Here is a 12,040-nt window from a genome sequence, read left to right on the forward strand (position 1 = left end):
TATACGGAAACAAGATAAATTTCCAGCCAGCTAAATTCATGAATGACATTCGCACATAAATGTTCTTGACATTTTCATGGGGTTGTTTAACAGGAAGGATTAAAGGGCCATAAAATGCTGCTAGAGTAAGCTCCCGAATTGAATAGATTACGGATTACACTTTCACAAAGAATGTATTTAGACCACAATCCTATTGTTGGTATGTAATGTTGCTACAAGTAGAAAAAAATGGATAAATATGACGTCATAAACAGTGGTGGCGTGTGGTTATTACTCACGACCTCTATTGTCTTTATCTGGCATCCTGGCCTGCAGTGTGATGTATATGTTTAAGTGCTGTTGAAGTTGAAGTTGACTGTATGTATATCGTTTTGCAGCTCATGTGTTGGTTGTTGGTGTGGTCCCCTCTCCCCTAGCCTGCTTTTGTAATCTCGGGGGACCACTGTTCATCACATAGGTCACCACCAACAACTCTATCGCACCACAGTCGTCCCATGGCCCCGGTCTCTCCGGGTCAACACAATATGGCAGTTGTGTTACGGCTCTCGTGGGCAATTAGAAAGAGGGCAGAAAGGTGTCCCCTAGAGCAACGCTCTACGCTTATGCACATCATATCTGCGCCTTCTGTGGTTATCTCGTAAACTGGTGTCGGTCACATTTTCCCTTTGGCCCAAGGTTACTGTTTTATACCTTTGAGAAAAACGTAGTTGAAGATTATCACACCGTTTAATGTTACTCCTAGGGAAGCCAACTTGCCAGTAAGCACGATTAAAATGTGTTACCGAGCTATTCGATAATATATTATCTGCTTTCACTAAGGTTTAAATTGATTAATAGCAACACTTCGTTGTCAGATGATTGATCAGAAGAAATAGTACATGGTCGACAAAACTCCGTACGACGCGATTCTTGTAATTTCTAGTCGTATCCATCATTTAAGTGCGCCAGTGAGCTATATTATAACAAGATGTAGATTGATTCGGGAGTCTGTACATTATATTTGACTCCTATTTCTGTGGTTCAATGTGATTTCTCACATCTCCTTTGGAAAATGGGCATAAATGGATCCTTCTCAGCGCGCGGCTAGCGGCCCACCGTGACACCGATAGCCTCCCTAACAGCGAGGATACATCATCATGTTATTAATTAACGTTTTAATCGATACAATGGAATCAATGCAATCGGTCCAGGCATCAACCCAGCAGGGTCATAGATCCGGCGTGCCGCCATTCAGGTCCGGTATCCTCACCACGCCGCGCGGCTCCGCCAGAATTCCAATAGAGACCCTGTCTATTAGCATATTGACCCGGAGGTCAAATATGCAATACCTATCTCCGGCTGCATTGTTATCCACACGACTAGGTCATTACCGAGCACAATAAAGATCACAGAGAAACGCGTAAAGAGGAAATAAACGCCGCGGTTCCCATGACGTCGGCCTGATTTGACTGAGAGAGGCGGCAAAGTTCAGATTATCTCCGCGCTACATTCCTCCGAAAATGCCACGCCCTCGTGGATCTGAGACGTACGAGATGATTAAAGCGCCATCAATAATTTCACGGAAGGATCGCTCTGCCTTAAGACTGATCACGTTTCTTGATGCCCCTTGGCGCCCAAGAGCTCAATTCTGTTGAAGCAAACCTGTAAGTTCAAAATAAAATGTACGTAGGAGCCAGATCCAGGCTGCTATAAACGGCCGTTTGTACGCAGAGAAATGTGAGGGTCAAGTCTCCGCCAGACAGTTTCAACAGTTTCCCTCGAATACGTCTGACATTCCAGAAAAACGGGATAAGAATTGACACGACGGGATTTTCTCAATGCATGGAAAAGCTCAACAGCCCATTGCCATGTCTGCGTTTGATGCTATCGAACATGCTGAACCGGTTAACGCATCGTAATATAGCGCCGCTGCTCTCTCAAGAAAGCGAGTTGAGTCCATGCTAAGCGCGGCAAGACGACACTCCTGCACTGGCGAATGAGAACGTGCCCTGCATGACAGGCGATGGATTGTTCCAACCGATACATTTTAAGCGGTATAAAACAAAGTTTTACTTTGTCTCCGATCCATGATTGTATGTACACAAAATGCCTTTCATTTGGTGGGTTTATTACATTTTAAAAAATGACAATTCTTTTTAATTTTTAGCATTTTCCGATTTTTAGTTCCGTTAAATTCCAGCAACCTATATTAGAGTAATAGTGATCAGTCCTGATCTAGTTTGGATAATGTTGTACACGCAGCAAACTATCGCCACCTGAAGAATACAATTTTCTTGTTGCTGAATTCTGCCACATCTTCCCAAGAAACCACCAAGTCTTTCATTATAACGTGTGCCGTGTACTCCGTAACGCGCATGCGCCGTGCGCATTCCTTAATGATACCCTCCCGGTCCCCGGTGACAGCCCTAGGCCGAGTGACAGGCTGACCCCTGACCCTGGGTCACTCTGTACACGTGTATCTGGGTCAAGGCCACATGGCGACCGACGGGTATGAAATGGTGAAAGAAAAGGTCGCATTAGTAAAATGTTGAACTCTAGTCCAACACAAAGATTAAACAGAGATCCAATTTTCAACCGTGCCACTGTCGCCTGAATCAACGGATAATTTACGACCAACCACGTAATCTCGCGAGAGTTACATATATAGGCATTTCATCGGTCTCGTAGGACCATGAAGAAGAATCATCTTCTACATCATGTACTTATTTTTTTTTGCTTTACGCTTTACGTCTGTGTTCTGATGCAAGTCTGTTTTTCTTCCCCCGTTGTAACCCCTTCTTAACTTCCTGTCTCCAACGTGTTCTGTTCGTTGTAAGAGTCTCCCATGTGTTAATGTCTATGTCCATGTCTTTCATGTCCCTGATGCGAGAGTTACAATTACCGACATTATTCACACGAGACTTTACGGATACGTGACGTAATCAATTGCTAAAAAAAGGTCGAATTGTTCGTTCGGAAAATCTTCTCCCAAATATGGATGATTCCCAGATCACACCCACGTTTTTACAGGAACCATCAAGTCAAATGATGGATGACAAGCGTTTATACACAGGACCCTGAACGTAACCGTGGATAGGCACAGGTCACGTGCACCGGAAGTACGGTTTACACACACTTAGCTGCGGAACATCTTTGGCCGTGAAATCAGAGCACAGCTATTTTGACCCACTTGCTGCAGCAGGAATGTGTTTGGCAAGTTTGACCTCACATTTGTAGGTGCTCGCTGCCGGCGGACAGGTGGTGAGATGGATGATCGGGTGCAGATGATGGATCTGCAGTGAATTGTAAAAGCCTCACATGTGTTGCCCGCTAATCCCGCTCAGTTTGCTATAGATAGTAACACGAACAAAGAATAAGCTACTAGTAAGTAACCGTTACAGAGACAAATACACACGATCTTGCTCTTCATCTAAATCCAGTGTTCACTGATCGAAAAGATTAATATAAAACCAACACGCGTTCCTGTTTGCATATGGAATGTCCAGTAAATGTAATTTCATCTAGCCTTTCATCTAATGATTTACTATCATGGGATATAACAGATCGGATATGAATTAGCATTTGTAAGTAATGAAGGGTCATTCATGTAGTGAACCACTCAAGGGGATTACAAACCCAGAGATGTAGCAGTAGTACGGCCTTCCACAAAACCTTATTACAAAAGTCCTGTTCCCATTTTTGTTTATCTTTGTGACTTATTTTTGTGACTTACTCATCTTTACTACCAGCACGCGTTCGCAAAACTTGCTGATAAACTGCACTTGTTGTGGCACAAAATGGGAAGTAATGAGTTCCAACTTGTTTTCATTTTAAACGAAACAATGAGTTAGGATGGACCATAAATTGCGCCAAAGGCCAAGCCGGCGTGCCATTATGTGCGTTGTATCCGTGCGATACTTTAGAGGTAATTCAAGTAATGTGCGAATGAATTGTTTCAGCCACTTTAATGTTTCCGCCGCTTAGCCAGGTGGACAGCTATGCACTTTGTTCAAAGTTCACGGATTTGCGCGGAGGATGATTTACATACAGGAGGTGCGTCGGCGGCTATAGAGCACAGCTCGGCGCACAGAAGTGTCCGTAAAGTCCTTCATGCGTCAAAAACCTTTTATCCACCGCCTCCGGGTGGATCTTCCAAAAGGTGCCGTGCGTAGCAATTTTTGTTGGGATGTCCAGGCGCGCCCAGAACAGGCTTCTTAAGGCTGTCAAGGCGCGGGAAGCAGTCATCACTCACGTGTGCATTCGTCGATTATACCGAATGTACAATAGGCATCGCCGAAAAGGGAATATTTCAACTACAAGGCCGTCTCTTCAAACCTTCTGCAGCAGAATAATCCACTGGCCAGGGCCTGCTTTGTAACACGTACGAAGATGATATCCAAAGAAGGCCCAACACATCTGTGTTAAACCGTATGATATATGAAGTGCTGTCTCATTTTGACAAGTTTATGCTCTTGTGGCACAAAGTTGGGAACGGTTGGGTTGAAACGCGTTAGCGTGAAGCTGGAGAAGACTGATACAAACGACACAGGTGCACTGTGGTTATATAACACCACGTCTGTCGCACGCGTAACGTGCCGTTCGGTAGGCTATAGGATGATGAGATATCTGCAAAGACCGTGGGTGGATAGGCAGGCAGATTCCACCGTGGAAAAGCTTATCCTGGATCCAACCTGATATTACCTTCAGCTCGGGTGTTTACGTGTCAGCGCAACCATGTGAAGGCAACCCAATTCTTCAATTATGAGAGAGAGATGAGGATCTATAGTATCAAATTTGTCACCATATCCAAGTCTTCAAGTGTCTTTTGTGAACTTGTCTAGCTGTACAAGTTCAAAGTGTGCCGCTGGTCGGCTGAAACGGTGATTATGATTGGCCAGGGCAGCAACGCTCTGGTTTCAGCACCAAGGACAGGTCCTACTTCTAAGGACTTCCCGGGCATCGAAATAACCCCAGCGCACCTTCCTGTCATATCTCCTCATACACAATTTTTTATCGCTATCCCGAATCTTTGTAAGATGCTTTGAAGTTGTTTAAGGCTGTGGCATTCCAATATAGAAATACCGACGCATCATCATTTCAGAGTAATGACATGTCACAACGCGTTGAACACTCATGTCTGGTTAATGAAATATCAACTGTGCGATCTTGAGGGAAATCTACAGATGTCATCAAAGCTTTTTAACGGAAGTCAAACATCTGTAATTCTATTTTTTCTCATTTTTGAGGACGTACAAACAGGCCGAGAATGTAGAGCCACAGTTAAAACAACAACGGATGCACCCCACCTTTTCCCGTACCTCATATTACGTGATATAAAACGGCAAAGTCTACAAACTACTGTATAGACTTGGTATATAATGATGGTGAAATACATGTTGTGCCCCCCAACGGCCCGATTGAAATTGTTAAATTCTTTTCTGATGTAAACTCCATGTGATGATATTTATAAACTCCACATCAAGGAAACATGGAAACTAATGACCCGTCACTATCAAGTCGACAACATGTCTGATATTACAGTGACAAGAAACGCCCTTCCATGCTGCTATAGGATAATCTAAGTCCACTTATAGGTTCTTTGTTTTTGGAGGTCAAGTTTGAAACCACTTGTTTTATAGTTCAATGGAAAAAAATATACGGTGAATGTGTACTTAAAACTCGTCGCTTAAAAGTGCTTCTAACGAAAAGGAAGCAACAGGTTTAAGACATCTGCAATCAATTTCTCGTTTTCATACGTTCTAAGAATAACTATACCCTTACTGTTTCTCAATTCCTTAAATTACCTTCCTTTAGATTACCATTTTTGAATCATCATCAGCTAAACGAACGTTGATTTCAAGAATACATTTTAATACAGTGTAAATTGCACCTACGTCAGCAATATCGTTTTAATTAATATGATATAAATTGCTACGTCTGCAAACAAGCAATATCCTCCCCGCTAATTCTGTATATAGGGGATGTGTGCGTGACAATGATGTTGCCACCAACAAACAAGACATGATGTTTCTTTTACTTCTGCAAAAGTCAAGGATGATATAAGTTGTGTCGGCGGCGACGCATACAGAACATGACCACCGGCACGTATGAAGAAGTTCTCGGAATATGGCCGTGCCGCTCAGCGAAGCACGGTGTCATGCTCCACTTCCCTTCAACATATAATCGACACCCGGAACGTCAAAATGATCACAGCAAGTAATAAGGGATTCCTTTTGAAGTCTTCGAGCGACCAACCGAGAAGAGTCATCATGTTTTACTCAATGGTGTCACATATTGTTTCTTCTCGTCTACCGTCTCATCATGCGCAGCGTAACCAGGACGGCACACATCTGAGACCCGCTCAAGAGGAGGGTTTACCGCCCTTAAACACGGAGATGTGACTCGCCTTTCAAGGAGACCTTAATGTCTCGAGCAAGTCACGGTCTCTGCACGCAGAAACAATCCCGGTTCAATCTGAGATTGGTAAATTCTCCACTCGGGTACGATAGACGGCGTGAAATACTACCTCGGACTGTGGTTACGTTACTACAGAGGCGGTGGTGCGCCCGCTGATGATCGATTTGTTGTATCAAACGTACGGGGAGAGCTAGCCAACGGGTGTGATTTGGCCACATAAAAGTCGATTGTAGCGGAAATAGACAGGTCTCTTCGCACAAGTGCGTCTTTTGGTCCACTTTAATCATACCACCGGAATGCAGGGTATATGGTGTTTGGGTCTCGAGAGGGTCTTTCCATAAATGACGTTGAAATGAGCGGCCATATGGTGCCGGTCTCCGTATTGATTTCTGCAGAACGAACATGCACGCGTCCACCGTAATTGTCAATGACAATATTGGAGGTACGTGCTGTCAGAGAACGACAGCGAAATTAAATGGGCATTGCACAGGACGGCCGCAGCCGGCAACGTTCCCCCGTACGGCCGTACCGCTGCCACAGCGCTGCTGCAGGCTCGGGTTTAGCGCACGCCTGAGAACATACAAATCTGAGCAGGATATACGCTCCTAAACTTTGCCGATAACCTCCGCGCGACCTTTCTGACCTTTCCAGAATTCTTATAGAAGAATGTCTATGCGCCCCCTCCTCTTGAAGTAGGGTGAATGATGGAATCAATGGCTTAGCCATCCGAATGGGAAAGGATAACTAAGTCAACGGCTGCTCAATTTGGGTCTAATAACCGCAAAACAAGAGGAGAATTCAAATGGAGTCAAGTTTGCCTTGAGCGGGAGGGAATGTCCAGGGAGGAATAAGAGGAAGGGCGGTATAATGTTGCACGGATGTCAGATGCCTGCATGGCAGGTGCATTCCAATGTCCTGGTAAACCTGGAAACAGTTTAACTCTCTTGTGACCTCCACTGTAGCGAAGTACAAACACCTGAGATACTCTTGTATGGTATGCCTATTGCATTGCAACACTGTCGTAATTGTACTTTTCAATTATTGGGGCAAATATGGAAGGTATAATACTTTCATTACTTTTTTATGCGTAAGCCGGTATATTGATATCGAGCTGTCATAACGGAATGGGGTAAATATCACATCGGTCAATATCTAGAATTACCCTATTAGGGGCTAGAATGATGATGCAGAAAAAAATCGCTTTATTCAGCTGTGCGATCTATTTTATGTACCACGAGGTAGACCTTAAGTTTTTACCACAATCGACGTCTTGCAATATTTGAGCTGCTAAGTAATCATGTTAAACGGCGACGAGAAAGTTCAGAAGTATTGTTCTGTGAATGACAACTTTCCGGGAGACTTCATCCGATCTTCCCTCGAGCACTACGGATTACGTGCATGATTCGAATCTTCAAGCATCACTAATCATCTTCAGGGAGCTTCTTGTTGTGCGAAGGCAATCCTCGGAGAACCTCACCATCGTGATTGTAGGCGTTTGTTCCAGAAGGAATCTTTGACCAAGCGCATTAGCGTATAGTCCTCTTAGGTTAAGCCGGTAACTGTAAGTGTATCGTCAGGAGCCTCAAGACATTTTAGTTGAATCTGGCAAACAATAAAGAACCACAGTACACAAACCAACCGGGTTTATTAGACACTAACGCAGTAATCACGGTGGGAGTTTAAGAGGAACGACTTGACTGATAGAATAGCACCAATAGCGGGCTAATCGCTCGGAGGAGGAGGGGGGAGGCTGTATCCGTAACATCAGGGAAAACCGCAAGAGCTCTGTTTTGAATATAGATAGGCTTTCTGCCACCACAAGACGACGGGATTGCGTGAATATCACTCCAATCATGTTCTACAAGGTTATCTTGTGCGGCGCGCGTTTGCTGTACACGTACTGGGCGATCAGGATGCATGTGTACGCACCGTGTATTACACGGATTTCTAGTGGGATGAACGTGAATCTGATCCATCGTTAGACCGGCCCCGCGTCCTGCCCTGTTTAACACCACCTGTGTTGTGGTAAATACGATAAACCCGCTTCCCCGCCACGCCCTTCCTGTTGGGATTATTTCAACAGGCGCATTAAATAGCAATTTGCCGATATGTGAGCGTCATATTGCCCTCTCAGCTGCAGCTGAGGAATTTCAGGGGAGCGCCTTTGGGCTTCCTTTTCGATCCCACGCTTGAGCAGCTCTTCTTGCATGATCGGGGGAAATGAATACTGCAGACATCCTTTAGGATCAGAGATGTTCGGGAGAAAGAAGTTGACCCTGGGAAACAGTATATATCTGAATGCATAATGTATGCCGGCATATGCCGGGGAACTTAGAGAGGAAGTTTTACCATTACCAATGCATTAGCGCAATCTGTTATAAATAATGCGCTCGGAGAGACTTCGTGTATATATTTCCTGCCTATTACAGGAAACTGTTGGCCGCAACTTTGCACTCGTTTGCAAAGTCCTTTGTATGTCTTCATTCAGGTGAGGCGTTTTAAACCTGGATAAACTGTTAACATGTTTTACGATGATTCATTGCTCATGTAATGCAGACGCCGTTTTTCATGTTTTAAACTGCTTCGTTGCTAAACGTTGTAAATCATCTGTAAGGACCCACTCATGGGATGCAGAGCGTATCATAGTGGAGATTTTCACCAAGTTATAAAGGAAAGTTGTTGATTGTACATGTACATATACCTGATGACCTGTTTCAAAATCTACTGTTGGCACAAACGAAAGTTACTGGTAGGAATGACTGAACACATAATATATCTGTAAAGCGGTAACGTGAGCGTCACCGTTCCGTCTCCTTATTTCCGTCACGTCTCACCATTCATCGGTGAATACGTTATGATTTCAAGATAAGTGCTCGGATTACGATCAGATAAAGCAAATAAGAGTTTCTCCCTGATTGCCGGGCGTTTAATATGCAATATTCAACGATCCCATCAACCATGTGAAATTGCATCTTACATCGTCCCGTTCTGTGCCGATAACCAATTGTCTCCATTATTGAACATACCGGGGACAGCGTGGTCAATAGGGTGAAAACGGAAAAGTTTGTCGTCAAAGATGTTGAGTCGTTTTATGATAAGGAGGTGGGCTCTTTCCTCAAAACAAGAGTCGAGTGCACACAGCGAATCTAACAGGAAGAAATTATCTTTTTCATCTTTAATCGCATCTGTTTATACCGCTCGAGGACAATTTGCAGAGTGGAATTTTGTGATAACAGTTTAACGCTGGCTCCTCGCAGAAATTGATACCAATTCATGGCGCTTCCCGATTCTTGGCAGGAAAGATCGAAATGAAGTACTCAACATTGCTTCAATCAAGGCAGCGTAACTGATTTTGACGGTTACTTTTAGCCTACTATCGATTTTCCCAAAATTCCTTGGCTGATGTTCATTTCCGTGTGCAGAATGCTTGACGACGCAGGGTGGGAGGGATCATAAAAAAAACACTGCACCTTTGGAGCGCGTTGTATCATGGGATACCTCACAGGATGATCATTTATTGTTCCTGTGAGAGGAGTGTCTAACGACCCCACCAAAGATGACACCCTCGCTTATTTCGCTAGTTTAGGCCATAACGGCTTAATTTTATGGATGACATCTTCTGAAGACCCCCAAACTAGTGCGCGCGGGCGAAAAAAAAATTCCGACCAAAAATAAAAATGCTACTATAATATGTAAACCACAGGAATACAAAGCTGGTATTGTGAATTTGCGGCAGTACATAGCGACGTATACTACAAGCCGGCAAATGCTGGCCTTTTGCGGAATTTATGAATCAGCACTATAGTTCTTGAGTCGTGGAGCTTCGGTAGCCTGGGTGCCCGGCTCCGTATTGTCGCTAACTACCATGGACTACCCAGGCCTAGAGCCTCGGTGGACTTGATCTTTTTTTTTTTTTTTGAGAACAGGCGAAAATCAATGCGCGCGCGGATGTCATCCATAAAATTAAGTCGGTGTGGCCTTATTTACGACATTGCAGTTGACAAAGTGTTGACGGAACGCAAATGAGTGCGCAGACCTTTGACGCCCGCGGATCACCCAAACCTGACAATCAAGTTGCCCCCTGTGCTCCGGCCTGTCTCTCATGAGGGTCTGGGGTAGAGTCACGATTTGGATGGTGTTTGTTTGGGCAAGGTCTGAGGGCAAAGGTCAAATTGATATGGTGGAGCATCGACCGCATTTTGTTGTTTGTGAAAACCGTGCAAGCAGAAGGGAAGATATTAGAACTGAAGTACAGTGAGGAGTGGCTTAGAAATATATTATATCTTCCATGTAACATTTTCTTATGCATGCATGTATACGTAAATCCTTTCAGCTTGTCCCTAGCGGTAGAACTACGAACTTTACTAATTACTTGTTTCTGAACCAACAGGCAGATATTTGTGATGCGGCATATACTAAAAGTTGGAATACGCACTTGTCTGATCAACCTGATGTTTGGAAACTATCATTCACGTACACACACTAATACACACATGCACGCACGCACGCTCACACGCACACAGACACGTGTGTGCGCACGCCCGCTTGCACGCATGAACACATGCGTACGCACTCATACACGCACATACGCGCGCGCACACACACGCACATTTATATATGGCCGTATATAGCCGGTGCCTCTGCAAAGTGGGTGTATTGAACGTTGTGCTTGAAACTGGGAGCTCCTCCAGATTTCCCCCTTTGAAGCCTGTCACGAATGTTAGATGTATTAAGAGACAACCAAGGAGATATAGAAGTCGTAATTTAATCATGTGGCTTGTCATCAATTTTCTTGCCAGCTGCAATTTACAGTCCAATCGTGGAATGAATATGCAGATTGGATTAACGTAACTAGTCGAGGAGGCAATCAGGATCCGACAAGGGGATACATTTAATGCGATGGGTTTTTAAACCTTCTTTGTTAATCCAGGGTGGTTTACAGCTTCAGAAAGGAGTTAATCCAAGTAGAAGTAATTTATCATCTATATCTGTCTAGAATTTCTAGAATTTCAAAGTATCTCTTCTATTATGCTAAACTGCCTTAATGTGGCCTTTTCTTGCATTTGCTAAATCATAAAACTCCAACTTTCATATTCACCAAACCATGCATGATTGTTGTCTTCATTTTGTTGTTGGTACAAAAAAAACAGAACGAGTAGCAATTATATTACATACGTCCATTGTTACGACACTCAGCTTAATGCAATATGTCGTAAAACAGCAAGGTGATGAGCAGGTATTTAATGATGACACGAAGCTCACATATTTTGATTTAACACAAATGGCAAGTGCAATGAATCTGTCCATAGAAGACGTGGGTAGTTTAAAAAAACGCTTTTCAAAACAAATTTTGACGGCAGAAAGTAATGGGCCGTATCCACCCACCGCTTTCTCCATATCATCAAACTTTGAAAGCTCATTTCCTTGCTCCATATATCCACATAGCTAATCCCCTCTCCATGCCGCTCTTCAGTAATTACTTCATGCTAACAACACCCATGACGCACTGGGCAAAATGGCGGCAATCAGGATCTCAGCGGTGGGAGGTCAGAGGTCAAATGAAGGAAAGATGGGATTTGCGGTGTGTTGAGCAAGTTTAAACGACGCTGCTCCGCCATCGCGCTCCCCTGGGAGAGTACCATCT

This window comes from Branchiostoma belcheri, unplaced genomic scaffold, assembly GCF_001625305.1.
Source record: "Branchiostoma belcheri isolate BF01 breed outbred unplaced genomic scaffold, Haploidv18h27 scaffold53, whole genome shotgun sequence".
NCBI lineage: Eukaryota > Metazoa > Chordata > Leptocardii > Amphioxiformes > Branchiostomatidae > Branchiostoma > Branchiostoma belcheri.